The sequence below is a fragment of the Balearica regulorum genome, chromosome 19 (assembly GCF_011004875.1).
Source record: "Balearica regulorum gibbericeps isolate bBalReg1 chromosome 19, bBalReg1.pri, whole genome shotgun sequence".
NCBI classification, from domain to species: Eukaryota; Metazoa; Chordata; class Aves; order Gruiformes; family Gruidae; genus Balearica; species Balearica regulorum.
The window spans coordinates 781,121-794,782 of NC_046202.1; the positions used below are offsets into that span (position 1 = coordinate 781,121).

Here is a 13,662-nt window from a genome sequence, read left to right on the forward strand (position 1 = left end):
GGGCCGACCATGGCCACCCCACCACCAGCATCCCACCCGAGGGGGGGACCCCCCTCCCGCGGCAGCTCCCGGGGACAGATGGGGAGAACGAACGTCCCTCCGCCCCTCGCCCGCCGGGGACGCTGTCACGCACGGTGCAATGGCCCAGCAGTCCCGACACGCCGTGGAGCGTGAGCTGCCTGGAAACCCCCTGGCCCGGGCAGTCAATCATTAACAGCGCGTGGGGCTCTCCTGGCAAAGTCCGTAATAAATGTGTTTGCTCGGGAGCAAACAGCTCACAAAGGCCACAGACCACATCTGGCACGGAGCAGCCGCTCCTGCCGCCTCCTGCCTGCCGCCGCCCTGCCTGCCACCCCCTGCCTGCCATGCTCGAGGTCATCGACATCACCTTAGCTCTGGCCTTCTATCGAAATGTTTCAGCACAATCTCTAATCAGATGTATTCATTAAATTCAACAACAACAAAAAAAATCATCACTGTAATCTCTTTATGCATTCTACTGTAAGTCAGATAAAAATACGTACAACGTTATTTTTGTCAACGCGCCACGTTAATTCACCCCAGAAGAACCTGACGGCGGTTCAGCCGTCACCACGCCATTCATATTGACCTACACAGCTCACGTGTAGCTCTTCAAAGAATCGAGATCTAAACTTAAATCCAAGATTAGTATTTTCGTATTTCAACAGATCTCAACGAGTCCCTGGGAAGAACGAAGCAGCAGAAAGTCTCTCCAGCACAGCAGTTCCAGCCAGATGAGATCCCCACTTCCTCACAAGGAAAAGCCCAACCCATCCTCAAAACACCCCAAAACGCGTTTCTGCCTCCTCAGTACGACATCAGATGATGCCAAACCGCGTGTGGTGGGTGAGAGAACGTGAGTGGGTAACAGGAAAGAATTCTGTGAAACCTGGGTGCTACCGTCGTCCTCGCTGGCAGGGCAGAGCGCTTAACTCGCACTGCGAAGCCTTTTAATAAAGATTTTGTTGGATCAACAAATCTCCCTGTTCTTGCAGAAAATACCTGGCTGGTTCCTTTCAAGCAGAAATCATCAGTCTGACAAATTTCTCAGGCACAGCAAAAAAAAAAAAAAAATTAGAACTCATTTCCGTGCCAAATTATACCAATTCTCCAGCACCTCATTAGCCTCCAGTTAATGGAGGGGGAGGGGTTTTAATTTTAAACCTTTTACCTCTCGCATTAAACAGGCAGCTTCGAATTTCATTGAGTCTCTCTCTCTCTGGAGACATTTTCCACCGTCTCTCTTCCCCTTTTCCAGACAAGTTAAGTATTAATCTCCTCTTGTTTTATGCTGAAGTGGCTTTGTATTGATTTTTAAAGATGTTCAATTCCCTCATATTTGGAAATAGAGAATCACTTTAAGCAGACACACTCAGCCGTATTTTCTTCTCCACCCAAATACGGCAAACGAGCCCGCCCTGTAATCAATTTCTTCTGGACTCTGTTGCAGCTGATTTGTAATTTATAGGATGAGGGCAAGAGACTAAATGGCGAGGGGCTGGAGGAGGGCTGCTGGGGCGGTGAAGTGAAGGCTGGGGATGGGAGCTCGGTACCCGGGTTGCAGCCATGCCACGCGATGACATGCCCTGCCCTGCCATAACATGCCCTACCATGCCATGTCCTGCCCTGCCGTACCATACCATGCCATACCATACCCTGCCATACCATGCCCTGCCCTGCCGTACCATACCATGCCATACCATACCACACCCTGCCATACCCTGCCCTGCCCTACCACGCCCTGCCATACCATACCCTGCCATACCATACCACACCCTGCCATACCCTGCCCTGCCCTGCCGTACCATACCATGCCATACCACACCCTGCCATACCACACCCTGCCATACCACGCCCTGCCATACCACGCCCTGCCATACCATGCCCTGCCATACCATACCATACCCTGCCATACCACACCCTGCCATACCACACCCTGCCATACCATGCCCTGCCATACCATGCCCTGCCATACCACACCCTGCCATACCATACCCTGCCATACCATACCATACCCTGCCATACCATACCCTGCCATACCATACCATACCATGCCCTGCCATACCATACCATGCCCTGCCATACCATACCCTGCCATACCATACCCTGCCCTGCCCCTACCTCCTCTCTTGCAGAGGGAAACGCCAGAGCCCCCTCTGCTCCCCCCACCCCGGCGCAAAGCAGCTCCCATCTGGTGATGGCAACATCTTCCTAGGAGGCCGTGGGCTTTCCGAGGAGGTCGGATGCTCAGCCACTGGACACGCAGGTGAAGGGGCACCAGGGACCTCCTGCTCCAAAGGAGGGAGCTTGCTTGTGGCTGCGATGGGCCCCCGAAGAAGCTACCGCGCACTTCTTGCGTTCTGCCGTCTGACGAGAGGCTCCAGGATGGCCTGGAGTGGGACGCCAGGAATGCCAAGGGAAGCAGAAGAGGCGGCAGGGCCGGTGCATCTGAACAGCCCCTGCCCGCCTTCCCCAGCGCCTGCTGCCCCCCCCCACACCCAGCGGGTCCCCTTGCAAAGGGACGTCTCACCGTGCACACAGTGACCATCTCTGCTTGCCAAAGGGAGGAGCAGGAGCAGAAGCAGGGCGGGCACAGCCACGGGCACGGCGCCGTGGGTCGCTGGGGCACCCTGACCCTGGAGCAGAGCCAGGTCTCCTTGGCTCCTGCAGTGCATCGGCCGTGGCGCGCGTCCCCAGTTCAGCCTTTCCTCTCTGCAAGAGAGGATCCCATCAAGCTGATCCCAGCAAGGGGCAATTACTCTGCCCGTGTCCTTGTCAGCTACAGAAACACCTCTGCAGAGCATCTCCCCGGCCCCACGCCTCGTCCCCCAGCTCCGCGGGGCCGGGGTGACTCCAGCCAGCCTCCTGTTCCCGCAGCGGTGCCACCATCGCCTTCCTGAAGGTCTGAGCGAGGGATGCCCGGCTGGGGCCAGCACCCTCAGAAGCTCTCCAGCTGGTGCCTGCACAGATGTGCCAAAGGATGTCTCGTAAGACAGAAAGCTGCAGCTTAGGAGGCTTAGACCGGAAATCGGGAAAACCGAGGAGGTTGGGTCGACCCTGGAAGAGGTCCCCAGAGGGGCTGCCAGCTCCCCTCCCACCGAGGTTTCCTGGGCTCGGCTGGAGGGAGCCCCAGCCCGCTCTGCGATGGAGCCTGGACCAGAGACGACGAGCTCCCCCCAGCTCCCCGCCAGCATTTCTAGGTTCCTCTGGGCCTCCATCCTTCCTTTAAAAAATCAGTATTACCTCTGCAGTGACTAAATAACCTCCAAGTTAAGCAGCCGCCCTGTGAAGAAATAAATATCTCTTTGAAAATGCCCTGACATTTTTGCTTCAGCGAAAACAGTTTTGCAGCTAACTAGGAAGCCAGGTCTCGAGGGGCTGGAGAGAGCTCCCGGCAGGTTAGGACAATTACAGGCCGTGATTAATAAATCACCTGGGTGGCTGGCTCATTTATGCAAAGCCTAGCATTTTCTTCTGGGCACTCTGCTAAGAAAGAAGGATCTGAAAATACTGGACCGTGACAAGATCAAGCCTTCACCCTCGGTATTACTGAATCTCCCATGGATAAATGGCACTATTAATATTATTAAGAAGCCATATATTTATGGAGTAACTTTGGCTTTTGCGTTGATGCTGCAGTGAGATTAAATCACCGGTCGGTGAGCCGCCCATCGACCTTCCCGAGCTGCCCATGGGTGCGTTTCCACCCGTGAAGGCCCCCAGGGCCCCGTCGCTCACACCGAGCAGCGGGCACAGCCGAGCCCGGCTCCGGTGACTCAGGGCTTCTCCGGCCAGAGCTGCGGCGCTGCCTCGTCAGACGGTGCAGGATACGTCCCTGACGCCCTCTGCGCCTCCCTTTGCAAGAGATATTTCTGGTTCCCCGGCTCACGAGGGACAGAGCCAGAAGTACGTGAGCTATGCCAGGCATTTGCCACCGCCGGGCTGGAGGCACGGCCAGCCCATCCCTGCAGCGCCGTGGCTGAGCCGCAGTGGCTGCCGGGCCGCCGAGAGCTCTGCCTGGGGACCCTGCCCCACCGCCCCAGCACCCTGCCCCACCGCCCCAGGCACTCACCCAGAGACCCCCGTGGGCGCTCCCCCCACCCGAGTGGGACGTGGCTGGGTGCGGGCACCCGCAGCGCCCAGGTGGGAGAGCTGGGACGGGGGGGCGGCTGCGCCAGCGCCAGGGACCGGGAGCCAGAGAGGAACAAAAGGAGCCGAAGCAGCACGGACCGAAAGACAAAAATAGTAACCAGTTCTCCGCAAAGGAGCAGACACGTTCTGATTTCCCTGGCATAGGAAGAAAAGGATTTGGGAGCTTGCAAACTAGGAGAAAGCGATTATAGCGTTTCAAACGGTGCTGCAGGAAGAGGATAAGAGTGCATCCAGTTTTAAGAGAAATATCACAAGAAATAGAGCTCTAGATTATGTTACATCCAGCACTAAGTAATCTGATTAGAGATTTATTTTATGGCTTCAGTTAGAAAGACATAGAAGAAATACCAAGAAAGCATGAAGCGAGCTCCTCCATACTGGCAACGCAGAGACAGAATGCAGCAAGTTTTATCTCTCTTTAAACGGTGTGAGACGAGTGCGATACGCCACCGGCAGCCTTAGCACCTCTCAATTTGGAGCGATCGGAAGAGGGGCTGATGTGTGCCAAGGCGCGGGGCAGACCCAGCTCCCCCGGCTCCCGGCGAGGCTTCCCCACCGCGCTGCAATGCCCAGACCCTGGGGGCTCCCTGCGCCCCGGCACTGTGCCTGCTGGAACGAGTAAAGGACTGATGTGCAAAAATCAATGTACCTGCCCAGCTCAACTGGGAGCCAACGCAACGGGCTTGTCCCCCGTCCAGAGCCCGTCCCCGCCACGAGTGCGCACAAGCATCGACCCTTCGCCCAACTCGGGGCTGAGCGGGGCCCACGCTGTTTCATCTCCCCAGTGCAATTATCAGCCTTCCCAGGAAATAAGCAGGGAAAGCAATCACAGCCACAGTGAAAGAACAGAAATTCATTACGAGCGAACGACCTCTCGCTGCCGAAGGAAGCCGAGGCTCAGCCGGGCATTGCCGGCCATTAAAACCGAGCTGGCCCCGCACGAGAGCGGCAGCAGGGTCTGACGGTCGACATCACTGCTCCAGTCCACGAGCACGTCCAGGGCCAAGCACGAACAATCTTCCCACTATGGTGGGAAGCAATTCAAGCTTCAGTAAGACTCGAAAATACACCTGCAACAGGCTGTTAGAGCACTCCAACTGAGATAATAAGAACCGGTGGAGAACTAGGGATCAGGTGTGGCTGTGTACGGGACAGGGCGGATGGAGCAGGCTGGAAGGGAGAGGGGTTTCGCCATGAAACCCCCGGCAGCTGGACACTCCTGCACAGCGTTTCTAGTAGCCCGTTGACACTGCTGTATATCACAATGGCACGCAGAGTACAAACTAAGGTATCTCTGCAATAGCACAGGCATAAAAAATAAACGTGTGTTATCACACTGCAATTAAGCTTTGAGCACAAAAGACTGAAAGTGGACGTCACAGCGTGGTTATTTGTACCCCAGAAAGGCGACCCGTACAAGAGCACTGGTGACGGTACAGTGGGCCATGGGACCTGCCCGCCGTGCGAGCGCCGCGATGCCCCTTCCCTTCCCTTCCCTTCCACTGAGCGGCCGAGAGAAGGAGGCAGCAAATATTTGCCTACTTAGCAGGGCTGGCGGCAGGTCAAACGAATGGCTATTTGCTCAAGCGCGAGAGCTGCTGGGATTTGCACCGCAGAGCGCAGGTCCTGTCTACCTCAGCTCCACAGCGCCGGCCAGCGACGTGTGTCCCCCCCGCCATGCCCCGTACGCCCACGGGCACCCGTCCCTCGGCCCCCTGCACCCGCTGGCACCGGGGACTCGTCCCCAGACAGCAGCGAGCAGCTACGCTTGTTCAGTGCCACGTCCCTCTCATCTTCCCTGACCAGCCTTCGAAATCTCAGCCTTTTAATTAGCTGAGCTGCAAATTATCCACTCGTTTCCTCTGGTGGCCCCGCTTCCCGTAGCAGACCACAGGACAGGCACCGTGAGGCACGCACTGGGAAAGCCGGCCAGCCGACCCAAAGCTCAGCCCTGGGCAACCCGGCTCCTGCCGAGGGCAGGGATGGACCAGTCCCCCCCTCCCGGTGAGCAGGGCAGCACAGCCTAACGAGAAGTGCCCCCCAGCCCCCTCCCACGCCACGAGCCCTGCTCAGGATGAAGCATCACCCAAGGTTCTGCCCTTCCAGTCGCACGCAGCTGGCATCGCCGCCGGAGGAGCCGCAGCAGCTGGGGCACTAAGGCTTTATCCAGCCCAGGAAGATTACCAAAATCATAGTCGTGGCTTGCAGAGGAAACCTGGCTGGCTGAGCGAGGCCACGCAAACGAGGACAGAGCTCTTCATCCAGGGCTACTGCAGCAGCGGTTTCCAGATGACATGCTCTGGGGTCAGACGGGAACATTCAGTTCTCTGCTCCGTGTTCGGTATAAAACCATCTCTGAGAGTCCAGGGGGCTCAGACAGCTGGATCCACTTTATGCAAGAAGATACACAGATATTTTTCTGTCTACATATCTACAGATATCTACCTACATGCGTCTATATGTCTATCTATAGGTTCTCATGGTTTTATTTTCGGAACCATTCCTCCTTCAGCAGCCTCCAGAGAGGCACAGCTTTGATAAGAAGCTCTTAGAAAGCACTTTCCCATCACACACATCCCAGGACTTCAGAACAGGAGTCATGTTTTGGTGCTGAGCCCGCCCATCAGCGAGCAGAGCAGAGCTGGCCCTGGCTCCTCGGCACGTTGCGGGGCCAGCAAGTACCACGCTAAATCTGATGGGAGCGGCTGGGGGAACTGGGGGTGTTCAGCCTGGAGAAGAGGAGGCTGAGGGGAGACCTGATGGCTCTCTACAACTACCCGAAAGGAGGGTGCAGCCAGGTGGGGGTCAGTTTCTCCCAAGGAACAAGCGATAGGACAAGAGGGAACAGCCTCAAGATGTGCCAGGGGAGGTTTAGATTGGAGATCAGGACAAATTTCTTCATCAAAAGGGCTGTCAGTCCCTGGCCCAGGCTGCCCAGGGCAGTGGTGGAGTCCCCGTCCCCGGAGGGATTTCAGAGCCGTGTAGATGTGGTGCTTGGGGACATGGGTTAGCGGTGGGCTGGGCAGTGCGGGGGTAACGGTTGGACTCGATGATCTTAAAGGGCTTTTCCAACCCAAACGACTCTATGATAAACCAAAGCCGTTTTGCGGACAGAAACCAGCAGCACGGGGAGATGAGGTGAGCTGCCAAAGGCCGGGCAGCGAGTGGGGGCCGAGAGGAGAAGGCAGGCGTGCGTCACGCTGCTGCCGTGGGCGGGCAGGGAGCCCCGGGGCTCCGGCGCAGCATCAGCCCCTGCCCCGTCCGCTCCCTTGAGTGACTGTATCGTTTCTGATGGCCAAGCACAGCACGAGGTAGTCATGCCTATGACAGCAGCACAATTATAGGGAAATTGTATTCTTGATAATTTGGGGTATTTTTCCCTGTAAACGCAGGCTTTCTAAAGAGATGAGCTCCAAGATTTCAGCGTTCAATTAAATTAGATCAAATCAGCAGAGGAAATAAGTCTTTACAGCATGAGCAGATCCTTCGAATTTTACTAGCAAATCAGTGAACTAAACGCCATCATTTATCATTAACATCACTAATAAAGCCAGATTCAGGATGCACAGCAAACTAATATCGGCCACACGCCTGATGCTTCCAGCACCGCCAGCACCTTCCTTAGACCTTGGTCCTTCCCCAGCTCCCCGTGCAGGACAACGACCATCCCTGAACCCGTTACTCAATCAATTGCCATCCGCATCCAGGCGGGAAGCTCAGGATCGGGCCCAAACTTTAGGCTCATCCAAGCGATGCCCCTTCCCGAGGATGCCGTGAGGGATGCGGGAGCAGGGGGGAGAGCCCAGGCAGAGGTGGGGAGGAGCGGGGTGGGCTGGGGCAGAAGGGTCAGGCTCCGGGGGACGGCTCACTGGAGCCCAGCCTTTCAGGGAGAGTCGTCTTCCACCCTGCACCGGCTCTTATCAGCCAGAAAAGGCGCAGGGCTGGCCAGCACCACTCCTCCTGCGGCAACAGGCGATGCCGATCCTTTCCAGTTGCTGCAGAAAGCCACCGCTTCAGCCCCATCCCTACGAGAGCCAGATTAAACATCCGGTTTAAGCATCCGGTGATGGGGTCGGATGCGGCACCGTGCTGCCCGTCCCGCACTGCACAGCCTAAAGCCCAGACACGTGAGTCACGGGTCTGCTGCAATTAAAACTGACACCAGGGCAGGGCTTTGCCAAACTTGTGCCTGGACAACCACAGCAGCCCCTGGTGCTGCCGGGCACACCAGCACCGCAGGGGCTCCATCCAGCGCGGGTGGGTGGCAGCTCTCACCTGGGCAGAGCGAGCAGAAGAGCTGGTGGCTGCACACGCAGACCCTCGTGGCAATGCTGAACGTGCAGCTGGCTCGGGAGGGGTTGCTCCAGAGAAGCGCTAATCGCATTACGTAAAAGAGGAGCCCCAACCAAGCAGAACGTGTGCCTGGGCCTCTCTAATCCCCATCGACAGGGCAGCGGCATCGCGGTCGCTCCCTCTCCCGAGCTCCCCACCAGACGCAGCGCCACCCCCCCAAAGAAAGCGTCAGGAGGGGAGAGTTAATCTGAAGACATGATGGGGAGATGGCAGCCTCCAAGGACAACCAGCCTGGCACTGCCACAAGTGTACTACAGGAGCCCTGGAAAAATCTCGTGCTGTCTCTGGGCCTCAACTTCCTTTGACGCTGGGTTGTTTTGGTGACGGGGAGGGAGCGTAGCTGCCTCTGCACGAATCCGTGCTGCAATGAGCCCCCACGGCTCACAGGAGCAGCACCAGCACCCGGGCAGCACTGCAGACGGGTGCTGTGTACAGAGGAACCTTTCTACCCCCAGAAACCTCGGGGGAGATCAGCACCCCGCTTTGCTGCGCTCGCTGAACAGCGAGGGGTGGTCACCGGCGAGGGGTGGTCACCGGTTCGTGCAGGAACACGTCCCGGTGCCACGGAGGGCAGCAGCCGGACCAGCAGCTCCCCAGCCCGCGGCGGCTCCCCCCACAGATGCCGCCGTGTCGATTACCCGTCTCCCTCAGACACCTTGTTTGATGTGAGAGCATTAAAAGACATATAATTTGTGGAGCTAAAACACCGGTATTATCTCAGTGACACATCCGTACAATAGGGAACGTGCTGAAGTCAATCACATTCAGAAATGGGTTTCTATTGCTCTGCGGCTTTTTCCTTGCCTCTTGCTCCAGATCTAGAAGACAGAAACGATGCAACCTGCGTCTGGAAACCTGCCATCTTCCTCCTTAAATCACCTCGCGCTGTCCCACCTCATCAATGACCAGGAACAAGAGACCTGGCTCAAGCGTGCTGGGGCTCTGGGAAGCGGAGGGTACACCACCGTGGGCAGCTGGTACCCACGCCCGCGGGCGAGGGAGGCTGGGCAGAGGGGTACCTGCTGCGTACCTGCTCCACGCACGCGCTGCCCGTACCGCTGTGGGGTCTCCAGCTGGTTGCTTGTCCTCTCTAGCAGGACACGTGCCTGCAGCAGCACGGGAGCACCCTGGTCAAGGCAGCATCTTTTGTACGCGCAGCCAGCACCCGCTGGGACCACGTCCAGCTGCAGCAGCGGTCGTGGGCATGGTACAAACACAGCCCAAAGGAAAACTCTCCTTTCCCACCAGCCTGGGCTGTGGAGAGCCTGCGAGGGGATGGAGATGATAGCACCTCAGATGAAAGGACACAACTTACGTGCTGCGTTTCTCAGTCGCTCCCTGAGCACTGGCACTCTCAGGGAGCGGACATGGTCCGCTGGTCTGATCCTGTATTTCTTACCATCACGTTCTCGTTCTCCTGCCTGTGAGCACACCTCCCTGTCCTCGAGCTTTACATGCAAGTGAAGAGCGAATCACTTGGCTAACACAGTTGCACTGGCGTCTTGGAGCTCTGCTGAAGACCTGATGGAAACTCAGCCCCACTTCCGAGCCCCCTGTGCAGCCAGGACGGCTAGTTATCACCTCTGCATCACCGAGCAACGTAACCCACATCATCTCGGGGAAGAGAACATCAAGGTCTGCGTTCCAAATTGGAGAGGATTAACACCAAATTGCTTGTAGGAGGAAGGTGCTGTCACAGTCCCTGGCATGACACCAGTAACATTTGAGAGGAACGAGACAGGACAGTGTCTGAAAGGAGTGACCTTTGAGTCTTCACAGAGACTTCATAATGCAGCTCTGACCTATTCAAGTACCTGTCAAGCCTCTGCACATCTCTTCTGGGTGGGAGTCTGAGACGAGCCCGGCTTTTACAACAGGCTTTGGAAGATGTGAGGTTCCCGGATATCGTAGGGGTTCGATGCTGATGCTGCTGTTTGCTAACCAAGAGCAAAAGCTGTAAACAGCATCACAAGCCCCAGTGGAATAAAATGCTGGAGGTGCAGAGGGCCATTTCCAGACAGGTTGGGGACAGGGACCGTGGACGCTGCCAGCACCGAACCATCCCGTAGCGCGGGAGCTCCCGGGCACCAGACGCAGCACCAGCAGCCGCCCGTCCCCACCGCACCACGGGGCCGCTGGCACCGGTCGCCGTCGGGAGGCCGGGACCCCGCCGACTAGAAGGAAAAGCGACAGCCGGCAGGAGTGGCACAGTAATTAACAAAATTACTGTCAGGAACAAACCACAGGCTTTGGCGCAGCGCCTGCGCTCTCGTGCCGGTGCTCACTGCCCTGCTCTGGGCTCCTGGGCTCTGCAGAGCTGGGGCCGCTCGCGCTCCCCAAACCGCAGCCGCCCCGGCAGCGAGCGGATGCACGGCCATGGCTGAGGGGGGGCCAGCAGGCACACTGAGCAGGGTAACAGCCCCCCCAAACCTCCAGCGGCCAGGCCAGCCCCATGGCAGCACCGGCTGCATCCCTCGGCTGTCGCAGACAACCCCGTCCTCCGGCACACCCAGGTATTCGGGAGCGCACACCCACAGGCCGACGGTGTCTCTATCGCTCCGGCCATTACAGCTCCGTCCCCCTGTCACAACGGGATTTGCTTTTAGAAGGCCGTTATTCCCCTGAGCGGCTGCCTTTCAATTCTCTGCAAACAGCTCCCTTTTTGGCTGGCTATAAATATGACAGGAGAAAAGAGATATATCAACCAGCGCAGGTTTAGTTCTGAAATAGAGCTAAAAATAGACCCACGTGGGGTTGCTAAGTCCTCTGGGCAGATGTAATTGTGGATAATCTAGCTTTAAATACGTGAATGCTGTTTTGACAGCAACAACAACAACATTTTAACATATGGGACTGGGTAGCACACGAGCAGAATGCGCCGCTGCATCACCTCCAGCATCGCCAGGAAGCAGAGTTTGCATCGCCGGATTCCAGCCTCCACTCTATAACTGGTGTTTCTGCAGAAATAAACCCCAAATAACCCCAAATACCTACAGCAAGCCACTGAGAGGAAAGCGCCAAGCCAAATAGCAAGGGAAGTCTCCCAGGGCAGGAGCATCAGTGGAGATGTGCCGGTACCCTCTCTCCAAATTTTATATACACAAGGCTTACCAGATTAAATGGCTGAAACACCCCAAGTCCTCAAAGCTGACAGCACCTTTCTCCTCCTGGGAAAGCTTCCTCTGTCCCAGGCAGGCTTTGAAACGTGCGGCCAGGATGCTGTGCGGGCATGGGGCTGGGTGTCTCCGGGGACAGCCGGGGCGATAACCACCCTTCCACGAAGAGGGAAGTGCTCCCGCCTGCTCGACTGAGATATGGGGGAGACGTTGGGACTGGCTAGATTTTTGTAAATCCCCAGCCAGCCCTAGGGCTGGCCGAGGCAGGGCTGACTGTGCCTCTGCGCCGCTCACGTCCCGGGGTGAGCACCCCCAGCCTCCCCATCCTCTGGCCACCATCTCCAGCATGTCCTCGCTCATCACCTCCCGGCCACAGCAGTACCGCCCGCAGGAGGGTGTTTTGCAGCACAACATAACGGTGAGTGGCCACGCGATGCTGCTTGTGGGGAACCCTTGGTCCAGCACCCTCCCCGGCACCACTGGGAGCTGATGAGCAAAGTCCGACCCCTCCAGCTCGTCCCTCTCCCGTCGGTCCCTGCGTGCCCGCGGCTGCCCGGGGCTGGTGCTGCACTGCTGCCCGTTCTGGCTGGCGCAGCGGGTACCGAGCAGCAGCAGCAGCCCCAGGGGTGAAGACGCTGCTCCCCCTCTGCAAATGCCCCCCTCTGCAGATGGAGGGTCAGTGCCCCCAGCCCCGGGGTGGCTCCTGGGGCCCTGCCTCACCCTCACTGCTGGGGCAACAAGCACGAGGGGATCATCGGCCTCTGCTCAACCTCTGCTCACCAAAGCTCCTCGATTCTTCTTAAAATTATATGATGCTTCAGCAAAAAAGACAGCTCTTGTGCCCATTAAAAGCCATTTCCGTCCATAAAGAAAACAAGATATCATTAAGGCTCCCATCTCCTAGGTTGTTTTTCCCCTCTAGAAAATAGATGTGATTTTTGGGGGTGGTTCTACGCTTGCATGTGGTGTCAGTGGGATGCTGTGCTGTCTGAGCTCCACCAGCCGCTGACCCCAGCCCAGCACACAGCCCCGGCACAGCTGCAATACCCAAACCCTGGTGCTGCATCAGCCCTCCGTGGGAAGAACCCCCTTCCCTTCACCCCGAGCGTGCTGGGGCCAAGGGGCAGAGGCAGACACCACCTCCCTGGCACTCACCCCGCTTGGGTTTGTCTCTAGTCACAAAAGACAGATACCGAAAAACCACCGCTAGAACAGAACAAACCCCCAAACCCATTTCTGTCCCAGCTAAGGACACCAGGTGTGACCCCCAGCACCGCCTGCTGCGGCCGTCCCAAGCCCGTGGGCAGCGCTGACCGTCGGCAGCACCCGCTGACGGCCCCAGCGAGCGGGCAGCTCCAGCAGCGGGGGCTCAGCAGCAGCAAAGGGCATTTCGGGGCCCGTGAGGGGTGTCTCCGCGTCCCCGGGCAGGGCAGGGCCGAGCCCCACTGCAGCACCCGCGCAGCACAGAACCGTCCCTATCTCAGCCCGACAGCCTGCGCTGCCGCGAGGGCAAAGCCCAGATTTCACAGAAGTGGCCGGGGCTGGGACGGGCCCTTCCTGAGGCGACGGCCAGGGCTCCGCGAGCCGCCCTGCGGCCACCCGCCCGGGCACCGGGACCTGCGATGAGCGATGGCACGGTGCTGAGCTGCTCATCCAGGGGCTGCCGAACCCTGAACTGGCAACAAAAACACAGCTGACTGACTAATTTCTTTGCATAAAAAGCAAATAAAGCAGCAGCAGCGAGAGCTAGCTGAAGATTCGCTGCAGCCCACGCTGCGGCGCGAGCTGGGGGGACAGGGCTTGCGGCAGCTGGGTCGCTAATAGCCAGAAACCCCCTGGAAGGGAGCAGAGCCCCCCCGTAGGGCCACGCAGCAGCAGGACCCCCCCTGCCCGGGCTCCCTGAGCTTTTATCGGCTCACGAGCAGCAGCAGCCAAGCGCTCGCGTGCCGACTGCCGGCAGCCTGGGAAGAGGCTTCGGCCAGGGAAGCAGCGGTGGCGGGGACCGGGGTACGGGCAGGAG

The 13,662-nt window shown here is 58.0% G+C and overlaps 1 protein-coding gene across 9 annotated transcripts in view; it reads right to left on the bottom strand.

Moving 5' to 3' along the window:
* The window catches only part of RAP1GAP2 (RAP1 GTPase activating protein 2), a 75,381-nt gene that overhangs the window by 35,421 nt on the left and 26,298 nt on the right, over positions 1 to 13,662 (bottom strand). Inside the window, exon 1 of one of the 9 annotated variants that reach the window (XM_075771809.1) lies at positions 11,638 to 11,648. The exons of the other annotated variants lie outside the window; for them this stretch is intronic. The gene's annotated coding sequence lies outside the window, so the exon portion shown is untranslated. Of the gene's footprint in view, positions 1 to 11,637; positions 11,649 to 13,662 lie in introns of those variants that run through there. 9 annotated transcript variants of the gene reach the window in all.